The sequence below is a fragment of the Myxine glutinosa genome, chromosome 13 (genome assembly GCF_964187855.1).
Source record: "Myxine glutinosa chromosome 13, kmMyxGlut1.1, whole genome shotgun sequence".
NCBI lineage: Eukaryota > Metazoa > Chordata > Myxini > Myxiniformes > Myxinidae > Myxine > Myxine glutinosa.
In genome coordinates this window covers 366,703-380,221 of record NC_136273.1, presented here as the reverse complement: position 1 = coordinate 380,221, position 13,519 = coordinate 366,703, and the positions used below count along the sequence as shown (strand labels likewise).

The 13,519-nt window shown below is 50.8% G+C and overlaps 1 protein-coding gene across 1 annotated transcript in view; it reads left to right on the top strand.

The window, feature by feature from the left end:
• Positions 1–13,519, top strand: part of LOC137414735 (rab GTPase-activating protein 1-like) — a 370,611-nt gene that overhangs the window by 73,709 nt on the left and 283,383 nt on the right. The window lies entirely within an intron of this gene.

The following is a 13,519-nucleotide window of genomic DNA, read 5'->3' as shown; positions in this document are numbered from 1 at the left end:
CACGCATGCACGCACGGACGGACGCACACACGGACGGAGGGGAAAACCATAGTCCCCCTTTCGCTCCACGGTGCGACGGGGGACAATAAAGGGCTTTGCGTGTGTGTGTGGGCTAGCTCAAATGGCTGAATTATCCTGTCAGGAACTGTCGGCCCCAAACTCGCTGTCCGGACGCGGCTCCGTGCTTGGCGGGAAGAAGGCCACCCGGTCGTTGGTGCGAACCTCTCGTTCCGCACTGCTAGGCCTCACTGGACGTCTCGCTCGTCACGCTGCAGCGCCAAGCCGCGCTGATACGCCCGTCGCTTGTGCAGAGAACCCAACTCTTCGTGCTCGCTCAACCGTCTTCCACCAGAGTCCAGAACCAAGAGGAGAGAGTCTATGGCGGAGGAAGGCGTGAGGGGCAAGTGGGAGAGAAGGCAAGAGGGCAAGTCCAGGGCAAGAGGGGAAGGTCCAAGCACAAGCGGGAAAATGTCGGTCTCTCTTCACTTTTTATCAAACCTTCGTGACGTCATCTCTCTCTCTCTACCAATCCCTGCCGGCCAACATCACAGGCTCAGTTCTCCACCAATGGGCGCGTCACTTCTCTCTCATGCCATCGGTCGGTGGCCAATCAGTATGTCGCTTCTTCCTACCAATCAGCGGGTCGCTCTTTGCTCTGCCCCTGGCCAATCACAAGTCCTTCCTTACTCTGGCCTTTCATTGGTGTGATCTCCCCATCAAACCTCCTCGACCAATCCATCACGAGGTGGGCATGGCCTCAGCCTGCCTGAGCAATGTTTTATCGCCATGTTGGCGCAATGCGTGGGCGGTTCCTGCCTATACTTCCGGTGAGTTTTATTGTGGTGGAGAATTTAATTAGTGTGTGTGTGTTGGGCCTGACTATAGTGTCTATGGTGTAGTGCCAATGGATAAATCACAGGTCTCACGAACAGGGGAATTAACATAATCCCTACTCTAGTTAGCACAAGGCCATCCTCGTATGACCACAAATATACAAACTTAATCCGACATCCGGGCTAGACAGGTCCTCTACTTATGTACATCGAGATAGTTCTTCTTCTTCTTCTTCATGGCAGTCGGAGCATGATACCTACACAGATCTACCTGATCTATATATCACTCTACCTCAAAATTCATACCAATATATATATATATATATATATATATATATATGTATATATATATATATATATATATATATATATATATATATATATATATATATATATATATATATATATATATATATATATATATATATATATATATATATACATATGTATATATATATATATATATATGTCGGATTGGGACTTAGGACTTGGGACTCAGAAGAACTCAGAAGAAAGGAGCAACGGATATATTTATTGGAACTCGAGTACTCAAGCTTGAGGACAGCAAAGTTGCATTGAAACTCACAAGGAATGACCAACAGTACAACAAGATGCTCTGAAATAATTCAATTAACATTGCTTTATATAAAGGAAAGTCAGGGGTGGAGTTAGCTCACAAGACACAGAGACAGAATGGGCTCATTGGGTCCCCCACCATAGTCCCATCCTGTTGTTCAGTTAATTAAAGGAAGTTCATCCAAGGCCAGTCATGGGTTAGCTTCTGATAAGATGGTCAGCATTATGTGACAACATGTTTACAACTTTCTGTATAGCAGCTGGCTTGGGAAAGTACAAAGGGGAGTGGACACTCGTAAAACTGTCAACTTGCAAGATAATGGCAAAATCAGGAAAAAGGCAAAGAGAGATAAGAGTTGCCTCCAAGGCCTGGAAAGGGGAACTAGAGATTGTGCCCACGCAGGCCAGAGCAAAAGGCAGAGAACTCCTTATTAGGATATTACACATCCTCAATGCAGTAGAAAGAACTCAGTATCATAAAGGAGTACAGTAGCAAGTCAAAACAAAACATATAATTGGTTATACTTGGTAATTGGTAAAGCAGCAAGGATATACAAAGGGGGAGGGGCATTACAGCTCCCTACATACCGCCCTTTTGGATCTAAGATACAAAGTTATCTACGAGCCAATCAAAGGCCTTTATTTCAAACAAAAACAGAAAAATCATTCAACATATCACGCGAAGGCAGCCCCGTAAGAATGTCCCGTACCAAAGCACCACACAAACTCAGTAGGATGATTCGCGTCTGTATGTGAGTATGCAATGTAAGGCCGTAAAAGCAGAGTGATCAAATGGCACACAAAATCCACCAAAAGAGGTGGGAGAGAGAGAGAGTGTAACTAAACGTAACGTACCACACGAATGCAGCCCAGTGAGCATGTCCCGTACCCAGTACCGCACAACGAACCCAGCAGGCTGATCCGCGGGTGTGTGGGTGCAAGTGGGTGTAAGTGGATGTATGATGTAAGTCGGGTGTAGATGGGTGTATGAGGTGAGACCGTAGAGACATGAAGATCGAATAGCGCGCCAAATCCACAACGAAGACCTCTGGTTCCACCGGGGTCCACACCCAGGAAGATCTCCGACCCACCCTTGGTCCACAGAGGTGCAGCCGGACTCCTCCCCAACTGGAGCTCGCCCAGGCTTCCCCAAGTGAAATCCTTGTCGATCTTCAGCGCTCAATCGATATTCATGTTCATGAGGTCTCTTACGTGCTGGTGATCTGGGGAAGACACAACATCGTCAGTATCAGGTGGCTCAAACCTATGGCCATGAAATAAAGCATAACGATCCAAAGGTGGGAGAGAAACTTCCTTTGGGTCAAAGTCGAGATCGTCCGAGGCGATGCTGCTTGCTTCGCTGTTATTCAAGGGCGAATCTCCAAAACAATCAGACTCGGAACTCAGAGTATTTTCACGATCGAGTTCCTCTCCATCCGGGCTTGGGTTCACAGCTGGGTCCAAATCCCGAACTGGGTCAGTGGCGTTTGACTCACTGTGGGCTTGTGAGACATAAAGGTGAGCTCGTGAAACATGGAGAGGCAGAGCCTGCATTGAAACATAAACATCAGCCGGGGACCCTCGCAAGTGGCCCACATCATCATTGGTAACATCATCAGTAACATTATTTTCAGGTGGCGTAGGCCTGCGGAGTGGACGGCCCATAGTCATAGCCACGGCATGGCATATCGTGAAGAAACGAGAGGAATCCTTCAGGAAATCGTCGATTTCTTCTTCCGACGTGTCGGGGCCCAGTTTAAACGGCCTCCTGGTAGCCTGAAATGCTTCGAGGTCCGCATAAGTGTACTCGACGTCATTATCGGTAATATCAACAATGGAAGAACAATCTTCGGAAGCGGAGATCTCATTGTCGCGGCCCAGTGGCTCGTCCGGGTCGTCGTTCCAGGATCCGCGGTCTGCAGTCACGTCGACGGCCAGTGTGTCCTCTGGACCCACGGTCAGTTTTTCAAGCATCACCATGGCCCTTTCTGTTGTCGTCTTCAGTGTCCATCCTGTGGAAAACTTCCTCACACACGCAAGGACTAAAGCCTTGATTATTACACAACAAACCACGATTCCAAGGACTATTGCCAAGGCGGTTAGTACCCACTTTACAATTGTGCCTGTCCACCCCTTGAACCAGTCGGTAAGCCACTGGTGGGAGGCTTCCCGATCCAATCGATCCCTTGTCAATGAGTGAGCGCTTTCCCTTAACGTTATAATAGCAGCACTGACACCCTGTGAGGGGTCAGGAATAAAAGTGCAACATTTACCCTCAATTATCCCACATACCCCTCCTCGTTCTGCCAATAGCATATCTAATGCAACCCTATTTTGCATAACCATTGTACGCAGATGGACAACTGTGTCCAACATTTCGTCGTGTGCTGTAGCGGTGGCGTTGGCCACAGTTTCTAAGATTAACGCAATTTTGTCAATGCGGTAACTGTTCATGACCGTCCCAGCCCATGGGAAGAAGAAGCTAACGGCTTTCTCCCAATCAGCGCCGTGTAAAGTAGTGGTGTCGTCGTCGTGCCAATAGGTGCTTCGTTGTGTCCTTATGAGTGCGGTGGTATTATGCAAGTGCTGTCGCATTTCCATCTCTGGGAAAACTGATCCTAAATAGCAAATTCCTCCCCAATTATCAGGTAAATACGGGTAAGCTTTATTCCCGCATACAAACATGGTCCCGTGCGGGGCCACTAAATGGGTGGTCATGCAAGTGAGAAGACCTGGGATAGTGTTTGTCCCGTTTTCCCCTTTCCATGCCAACTGGAGGTGTGTGAGGTTATGCAAGGGCGAGCTTGTAACGTTCACTAGGAGCGTGTGTTTCCCTTTTCTCGGGTCCGCGGGAAGGGTATCTCTACACACGGATTTGCCTACCATTACTTGGCCCTTTCCTTCTAAGCAGAGGGCCCCCCATGCCGGCTTGACCCAAACCGGCGCCGGACGTTCCTCAAAGTGTCGGGACAGGATGGGAGGGGAGTACTGGAAAACTCGTTTACACGCGGTTTCATCAGAACCTTGGCTTGTCAGAGTTGTACTAATGCATTTGGTATCTAGTGGCTTCGAGCACAAATCATTGAGTGATAGGGGTAATACTACCATTGGTATGCCTGCTGTGCTGGTGCGGGGAAGGTGCATACACATCCAACACTGTGTCCTATTCTGTACTGTGGCCATATGCCGTGCGACCTTCCAGTATGTGTTCTCCTCTGGCTTCCTTCTTACTTCCTGGGCAGGAGGGGGTTTAATGACGTAGGCAGCACAACTAGGCCGGAATTGGTGTTGGGTCTCTCCCCTCTTTTTGTTCCTTCTAATCAGCGTGCGCGGGGGCCATATTCCACATTCAAGTATTATCGTGGTGTGTGGGCCGACGAGGGCATGCGACAGTAGGAGAGTAGTATTGTCGATGCCCGTGCCCCATTGATATCCTGCGGCGGCGTGACTATTCACGGTCCCAGTAAACCTTCCATTTTCCACCTGTCTAACTTTAGTTAAGACTATGCGTGGGGTTGTCATGCGTGCCTGTGGTGTCCCATTGTGTACCACCATGGCTTCCATCCATCTTACAGATAACCACTTGAAATGTGTCTCCAACTCACAGCAATGTACTACTATCCCCTGTCCCCGGGGAGCCGTTATGTATTTGACGGAGTAAAGTTTAAATAACGTGTAGTTGTCGTGTCCTGGGTATTTGGGGAGATCCTCTCTCAGTGGGTTAAACTGCAGAAGCCTATCCTTGGCGGGGTTTGTTAGGCAGCTGCCCAGAATTCCCATCATCATGACCGTCATCGCCGCCCTTAGGAGACTGTGGTGCCCTAGACGGTGCATTGTCTTCAGCGGTGTGAGGTGTGGTGTCTGCAGCAATGTGAGGTGCGGTGTCTTGTGTGGCTTGTGGTGCGGGGAAGGACAACTTACAATGGGTGGCGTGGATCCACGAAGGTTTACCCTCGCAGAAGACTGCCGTCGGTGTGACCAGTAGCACCTGGAATGGTCCCTTCCACCGTGGCTCCAAAGCAGCCTTGCGGGTGAAGTGCTTCACGAGCACCCAGTCGCCGGCCTGAAAGTTGTGGATGGCGTGGCCTATTGGTTCAGGCAGCGCCTCTCGTACTCGAGCATGGATGCTGCGTGCCACATTCGACAAGCCTATGCAAAATCTCAAAAGCATGTCATCCATTACTGGCAAAGCAAGGGTGGACATGTCTGTTGGTGCTGAAACGGGCAAGCTCATAGGTCGTCCCATTAATATTTCGTGGGGGGAAAGGCCCGTAGTGCGACCCGGGGTGGAACGAATGCTCATCAATGCAAGCGGAAGAGCCTCTGGCCACCTCAAGCCTGTGTCTGCGCAAAGTTTCGCTAGTTTATTCTTTAAAGTCTTGTTCGTTCGTTCCACAAGTCCTGAGGACTGTGGGTGGTAGACGCAATGGAAGGATTGTTTAACGCCCAACGCCTTCAGGATGCCCTTAACCACCTGCGCCGTGAAATGGCCTCCTTGATCTGACGAAATTATCTGGGGAATGCCAAATCTGCACATAAAATCCCGCACGAGGCGCTTCACTACTGTCGGAGCATCGGATTTGACGCATGGGTATGCTTCGACCCATTTGGTGAACGTATCTACGATTACCAACACATAGCGAAACGACAAGCTTGGTTCCAATTCTGTAAAATCGAACTCAATAGTTGCGAACGGCCCACTTGGCGGGGGCCGTCCCCCATCATGTGCATGTCTCGGCGGCGCCCCTCTATTGTGTTGCTGGCAGACCACACACGATCGGCACACTTCGGATACAATCCGTGACAGTCCTGGCGCTGCCCAAGTGTAGTCTATCTGTCCCATCACCCCCCTCTGGCACACATGACCATTCTGATGAGCCATGCGTGCCAGCCAAGGCAGTAAAGCCTGGGGTGCTATAGGTTTTTCATCAAGGGTCCACATTTCCCTTGGCCCAGGGCGTATCGCTCCTCGTTTGAGCCAGACCTCGTGTTCGGCCGTCGGTGCAGCATTTTGCAAATTTATGATATCGTCCTTAGTTGGTGTGGCGGGTGGTCCCGCAGTCGGTATGTCAGCAATCTGTGCGGCTGTCTTCTGTGCTCGTGTCACCATCGGCATGTTGCGTTCTATCTGTTGGTTGGCGGCCTTTCCTGCCGCCTCGTCCGCCCTTGCGTTGCCCCGGGCAACGTCAGTGTCCGCCCTTTGGTGGCCACGACACTTAATTACCGCGATAGCGCGGGGAAGTAAAATGCTTCGGAGGAGCCCTTCTACCAGCGCGCCGTTCTTTATCACTGAACCGGCAGATGTGAGAAAACCTCTCATCTTCCAGATGGCTCCTTTATCGTGGACTACGCCGTGAGCGTAGGCCGAATCTGTGTAAATGTTGACGGCAAGGCCTTCCGCCAAGCTGCACGCTCTGGTCAAGGCGCACAGCTCCGCCTGCTGTGCGGAAAATGTAGGTGGAAGACGCCCGCTCTCTACCGTTTCGCTATCCGAGCACACGGCGTACCCGGACAACAGAGACCCGTCCCATGCGCGCCTAGCTGATCCATCGACATAATATATACAGTCGGGGTATTCTAAGGGATTGTCCTTTAAATCCGATCGCACCGTGGAGACTAGCTGCACAACGTCGGAGCACACATGAGGTTCGCCCTCCTCAGGAGTGGGCATCAGTGAGGCTGGGTTGAGCGTCGTGCAACGTTCGATCGTGATGTTGGCTGCAGTGATCAGTGCGGATTCGTATTGCATTAATCTAGTGTTAGACAAATGCTGTGTGCTTCGCTGTAACAACAGCGAAGTGACGCAATGCGGTACTCGTAGCGTTACTGGGTGTCCCATAACAATGTCCGCTGTTCTTTCTACTGCGTACCTGGCCGCTGCCACGGCTTGCAAGCACACCGGAAACCCTTGTTCGACCGGGTCTAACTTTTTACTAAAGTAGGCCACCGGCCGCTCCTTATCCCCATGGGTCTGTGTCAAAACTGACTGGGCGAAACCTCCCACGGCGTGAGTGTAAAGGGTAAATGGTTTCGCATAATCCGGGAGTCCTAATGACGGTGCCGTAACCAGCGCCTGTTTCAGCCCGTCAAAACATCGCCTCAATTCATCCGTCCATATCAATAGGTCCGGGGCATTTGATTTGGTCGCCTCGTACAGTGGTTTAGCCAGCAGCGCAAAATCAAGTATCCAAGTGCGGCAATATCCCGTCATACCTAGGAAGCGCAGCATTTGTCGTTGCCAGCGAGGGCGAGGCAGCTCCATGATAGCGGTCACCCGTCCAGCATCCAATTCTCGTTTTCCATGCGAAATGGCGTGTCCCAAGTAAGTTACAACCTGCCGCACAAACTGAAGTTTTGGTCTGCCTACTTTGTGGCCTTTGGCCGCCAAGGCCTTTAATAGGGCCAAAGAATCCATTTCGCACGCCTCCTTTGAAGGGGAGCAAATCAACAAATCGTCAACGTATTGCAGCAACACTGACCCTCCCTTCAATTCCACATCCGCCAGGTCGCGGTGCAGCGCCCGGGAAAACAGAGTGGGGCTATCTGAAAACCCCTGAGGTAGTACTGTCCAAGTATACTGGCGCCCCCTATGGGTGAAAGCGAATAAGTATTGTGACTCAGGCGCGATGGGCACAGAGAAAAACGCAGAACAAAGGTCGATGACCGTGAAGTATGTTGCGTCCGGTGGAATTGACATCATGAGGGTTTCTCCGTTTGGAACTAGTGGGTGTATGCCCTGTATCACCTTGTTCACCTCCCTTAAATCCTGTACAAACCTCCATTTGTCCTTTGACGGCTTTTTAACTGGCAAAATTGGTGTATTACATGGGCTGTTAGTTTCCACGATAATCTTCTGTTCCACTAGGGATTGAATCACTGGTGCTATGCCTACGTCGGCCTCAGGTCGTAGCTTATACTGTTTTACATTTGGCAAGCGCATCCCCGGCTGCACTGCTATCACTAGAGGTTCGGCGTCTCGCATCCGTCCAACCTCACCGTTGCTTTTGGGCCATAAATTGTCTGGCACCTCCGCTAGGAGGTAATCTGACTCACCCGGGTCCGTCAGCACTGCCCTCATGGCATAGGTGCCCTTAGGAGGCAACTCTGTTGCTTCGAACGTTCCATCCCTCCGTTGTGTCTTGAAGTCAATTGAGAACCCTTCGCCATTTTGGAGCCGTTTCAAAGTCCAACGGCCCTTCTTACTCCGATAACCTTGTAGGGGAACTTCACGTAACCTCCCTACCATCCAACCTACACTTTCCGGCGGCCACCCCTTGGCAGTAGTGAGGGTAACATGGGCGGCCGCTCCTTCGGGGTATCGGGTCAATGCACGCTGACTCGAGGTTAGGACTGCCTCGATTCCTATTCCCTCGCGGCCGATCCACATCCGTGACAAGTGTAGAGGCGTGCGCTCGCCCAGCTTTTCCTTAACCTTTTCTCGATAATTCTCGTCGTCGCCCGTTGCATCATAGTACGCAGTGCAATGGGGTGGACTATCCCTTAAGGTTTTTATCGAAATTTCGTGCAGTTGTAGCCAATCTCGCAGAACTGCGTTGTCCAAACACACATTATCTATGATATGCGTCCAGGTAGCCAGAGCCCCTTCATCCATGCGCCACCAATACACGGTGGGGCCGGGCCGAGACAATGCCGTCATTACCAAGTCGCGTTTAGATTCCGCGACGTCTACGAAAACTCCCTCCTCGGTACATGAGATCTGACAGCCCAAACGGCACAATAAATCCCGTCCCAGCAAATTCGTCGGGGCGGTAGTGGTCATCAAAAAAGCATGTTTAGCCTCCAGCGGGCCGCATGTTACTCGCACTTCCTCCGAAATAGGAAGCGCTTGGGGTAAACCCGAAACACCCAGTATTTGAACGTTCCTGGCCGTAGGGCGCAAAGAGGGCAATTGCCCCTTGTTAATTGTGCTGCGAGTCGCGCCCGTATCTACGAGAAATTCTAATTGTCTTCCCTCCACGTCCAACATCATGGTTGGTTCCTCTGCCGGTGTCATGGTCAAGAGAGGACACTCCTTGGGCGACTCGCCAGCGTCCCGTCAATAGGCCCCTCTATTGTATTGGGGCTGAAACCCCTTACGAGCCTTTGGGCAATCACGTATCCAGTGTCCCATCTGCTTGCAATAATGGCACGGTTCCTGCGGAACCGGTGGTGCGGAGGGCATAGGTCGTCCCTCTACAGCGCCCCTTCCGCCCTGCCGGCGTTCTGGCGGCCCCCAATGTGACTGGTTCACTGGTTGCCACTGCGGCGGACCCCGAGGCGGGGCCCAGTTCCCCCTTGGTCCGTTCTGCATCCCACTATTGGGGGGTGGTCCGGGGTTTTGGAGAAGGGGTCTTGGTGGATACCAATTTTGGGGAGGGGGCCCTTGCACAGTCCAAGTTTGAGGGTTTTGAGGAGGAGGGGGAAGAGGGGGTGGTATTGTCCATTGTTGTTTCACCTCGTTCATATTAATTAGTCCAAAATCTTCCTCAGTACAACCGTCGCAGTTCTCATTTTCGTTGTGGATCCACTCTCCGTTGGGGAATTGGCCCTTATAGAAAAGAGGATAACAACTCCTCCTATGTTCCTCTGGACCTCGAACAGGTCCCCACTTCTGGCACTGTTCGTGTATGTAGTTCTGACTCTGATCCCCCTTTTTATTCTGATTAAATTGAGCCCGTTTCTCTTGGACAAACATTTGCAATATTTCCTCCTTAATATCCTTCTTCTCCTCTAGGGAGGAGCCCGGGCATTGTTCCAGTTTGTCGCATAATTCGTTGGTTGTCATTCCCTTCCAGCCGAAGAGGACGGTCTGTACCTGTTTCTTTAACACCGGCCGAAGCCCCTCGATTAAATATTGATTTACCAATGGTTGGGGTAGCCCTCCCAGCTGCATCGGACCCAGTCCTCCCCAGCGCGCAATGGCCTTTTCCAACCTTTCTCGGTACTCTCCAATTGGTTCTCCTGCCTTTTGTTTTATGGCCCCGATCTTTCCCCAATCCGGACCTCCTGCTGGCAACAGCGCCTGCTCAATAGAATCTAGCAGCAGGACCTTTAGAGCATCCCATTGCGCTTGTGTTAACGGGGGGTTTGCACCAGCCCTTGGGTCTGCCACCGGCCAGTGTGCTCTTTGTCTAGCCCTTTCCCATACCTTGGGTGGGAGCACGGACACTCCCATATGGGTTATGTCTCGATAGTCGCACTCGCCATCCAAAACCCAATTCGACATGGTCGGCACTATCTGCCGTGGATCCTCAATAAGCAAATGTTGAATCCTTGCCCGCATTACAGTTAAAGAGGATTCTTTCCATGGTACTCTTTCCCAAACCCCATGACCTGCTGCGTCAACCCCGATAACTTGTACAGGGCACAATGTTTTCCTTTCCTCTATTTCCTGACATTCCGATGGGGTAGTTTGTGAGGTCCTTTTCCCCTTACAACCTACCAGTGAGGGGTATAACCCATCCGGTCCTATCGGTGGCGGGAACCCTGCGATGTCGGTCCCGTCATCTATTCCGTTAGCCCCGAGTTGTGCAAACGGCCTTCCCTGGCTCGGGTGGTTCTGGGGTATCTGGGGCGCGATGGTAGCGGGGTTATAGGGAGGTGGTAGCGGGGGCGCAGAAAGGATAGGTGGTGCCTGAAACCCCGGGACAGAGCTTAGGACTGGGGCTGGGGAGGGTAGATTGGTCACTGCCTCCCCTCTCGCGGGGTCTGGGTTTTCAACGAGCGGCATCAGTCGCGCGTTGGCCTGCCTCTCTATTTCCTTAAGCGCTTCATCCTGCTCTTTATTCGCCTGTTTCCTCAGACCCTTGAGTTTTGTTACCTCACCGGCCAAGCTGGCCTGTTTCGACTTTGCGTGTCGCTTCATCGCTTCTTCCTTCCACCAGCCAAAGACTTTCTAATAGTCGGGCGGAAAGTGTTTCGTGGCCTGTTCGAACTTTTCTAATGTCTCATACAATACGTCCAATTTTTCCAGCGCAAAAGACCCTCCTTCGGGCCACGGTTCTCCTAAATCCTTCGTCAATGCAACCCATGACTTCCCTGGTCTCACAGCAGCATAGCCATACCTCTTAAACATAAAAAATGCTGGGGTATGTCTAAGCGGTTCACCTGCCTTTACTGTCTTATTACCCATACTGTTACCCATCCTAGGAAAATTTAGTTTACCGACGTAGCCTTGTACTCGTGAGGATCGCCCGCCTCGCGTTTACAGCCGTCTACCTAACTCTGAGAGGCTCGCAGTCTTGTACTCGTGAGGTTCGCCCGCCTCGCGTGGTACGGCCGCGCTACCTACTCTCCTGAGAGGCTCGCCCGCCTACACAGCCGTCTATCCTACCCTTACTGCACTTTCCTGGCGTCCTACGCCCGTATAATAGTTCTGATCTTACTTAAAATCCCAACGTCTCCCGGGTAGGCCTCGGATCGGGACGCCGCCCTTATCCTTACCCTTACAACCCAGAGATCTATTACCCCTTAACCTCAGGCGCCCAACGTGGGGCACTTCTCCTTACGTAACGTTACCCTAACGAGTCCATAAACAATCAGTTGCTCCAGGACCCAAGCGGTCCGTAATTAAATTTAGGTTCGTGGAACAGGTATGAGCAGGGAACGGAACGTACGGCGACCGAGCAAGAGAGAGTGGGTTACAATTTGGACTGACCCCCGGGCTAAAAAGGAAAAAACAAAAGAAAACCACAGCTCACCTGACCCGGATCAATTGCCAGCTGGTCTCTCACCACTCCCTTGCCTGGGACCGCGTCCCGGACTGCCCAGACTGATCCCACCGCTGCCACCAGTTGTCGGATTGGGACTTAGGACTTGGGACTCAGAAGAACTCAGAAGAAAGGAGCAACGGATATATTTATTGGAACTCGAGTACTCAAGCTTGAGGACAGCAAAGTTGCATTGAAACTCACAAGGAATGACCAACAGTACAACAAGATGCTCTGAAATAATTCAATTAACATTGCTTTATATAAAGGAAAGTCAGGGGTGGAGTTAGCTCACAAGACACAGAGACAGAATGGGCTCATTGGGTCCCCCACCATAGTCCCATCCTGTTGTTCAGTTAATTAAAGGAAGTTCATCCAAGGCCAGTCATGGGTTAGCTTCTGATAAGATGGTCAGCATTATGTGACAACATGTTTACAACTTTCTGTATAGCAGCTGGCTTGGGAAAGTACAAAGGGGAGTGGACACTCGTAAAACTGTCAACTTGCAAGATAATGGCAAAATCAGGAAAAAGGCAAAGAGAGATAAGAGTTGCCTCCAAGGCCTGGAAAGGGGAACTAGAGATTGTGCCCACGCAGGCCAGAGCAAAAGGCAGAGAACTCCTTATTAGGATATTACACATCCTCAATGCAGTAGAAAGAACTCAGTATCATAAAGGAGTACAGTAGCAAGTCAAAACAAAACATATAATTGGTTATACTTGGTAATTGGTAAAGCAGCAAGGATATACAAAGGGGGAGGGGCATTACAGCTCCCTACATATATATATATATATATATATATATATATTGTTGTGGTTTTTAGAACCCTCTACTTTGTAAATATTGTAATAATCCCTTATAAATAATCCCCTGTATATATTCCCATTTTTGTGTAAAAGGTCAAAGGTCGCACCCTAGTTAGGTCATATTGCAACACATAGGACACCATAGATTCTTCTTTAGTTATTTCATTAGTATGTGTTTCAGGTAAGGATCTGTTTCCAATAGTTGAATCTGCGTTGTATTAATCAAATAACCTAGGCCCCTTCAATTACCCCCAATCTCTCTCTCTCTCCAAAGTGCCAGTAGCACCTACAGTCGGGGTTGTTCATGCCCATGCTTTTCCCTGCCTTTTTGTTGGCCGCGTTTGCTGCACAACGCCATTAGACATGTGCTCATCTTGGAGAAGAAGGGCGGAGCGCCGGGAGGAGGTGTGGCCCCCCTGTCAACTGGCTGTCAAAGGTGGAGCCAAGGAGCCCTCATCAACCAATCAGGGCCGAGGCCAGCACACTGGTAGGCGGATCCAAAAGGCAAGCGGCTTAATACGCGAGTGGGCAATATATGCGGGTGCGTGGACCGGAGCGCGAGGTCGGAGCCGGATCTCACCGCCTACCTCGACGC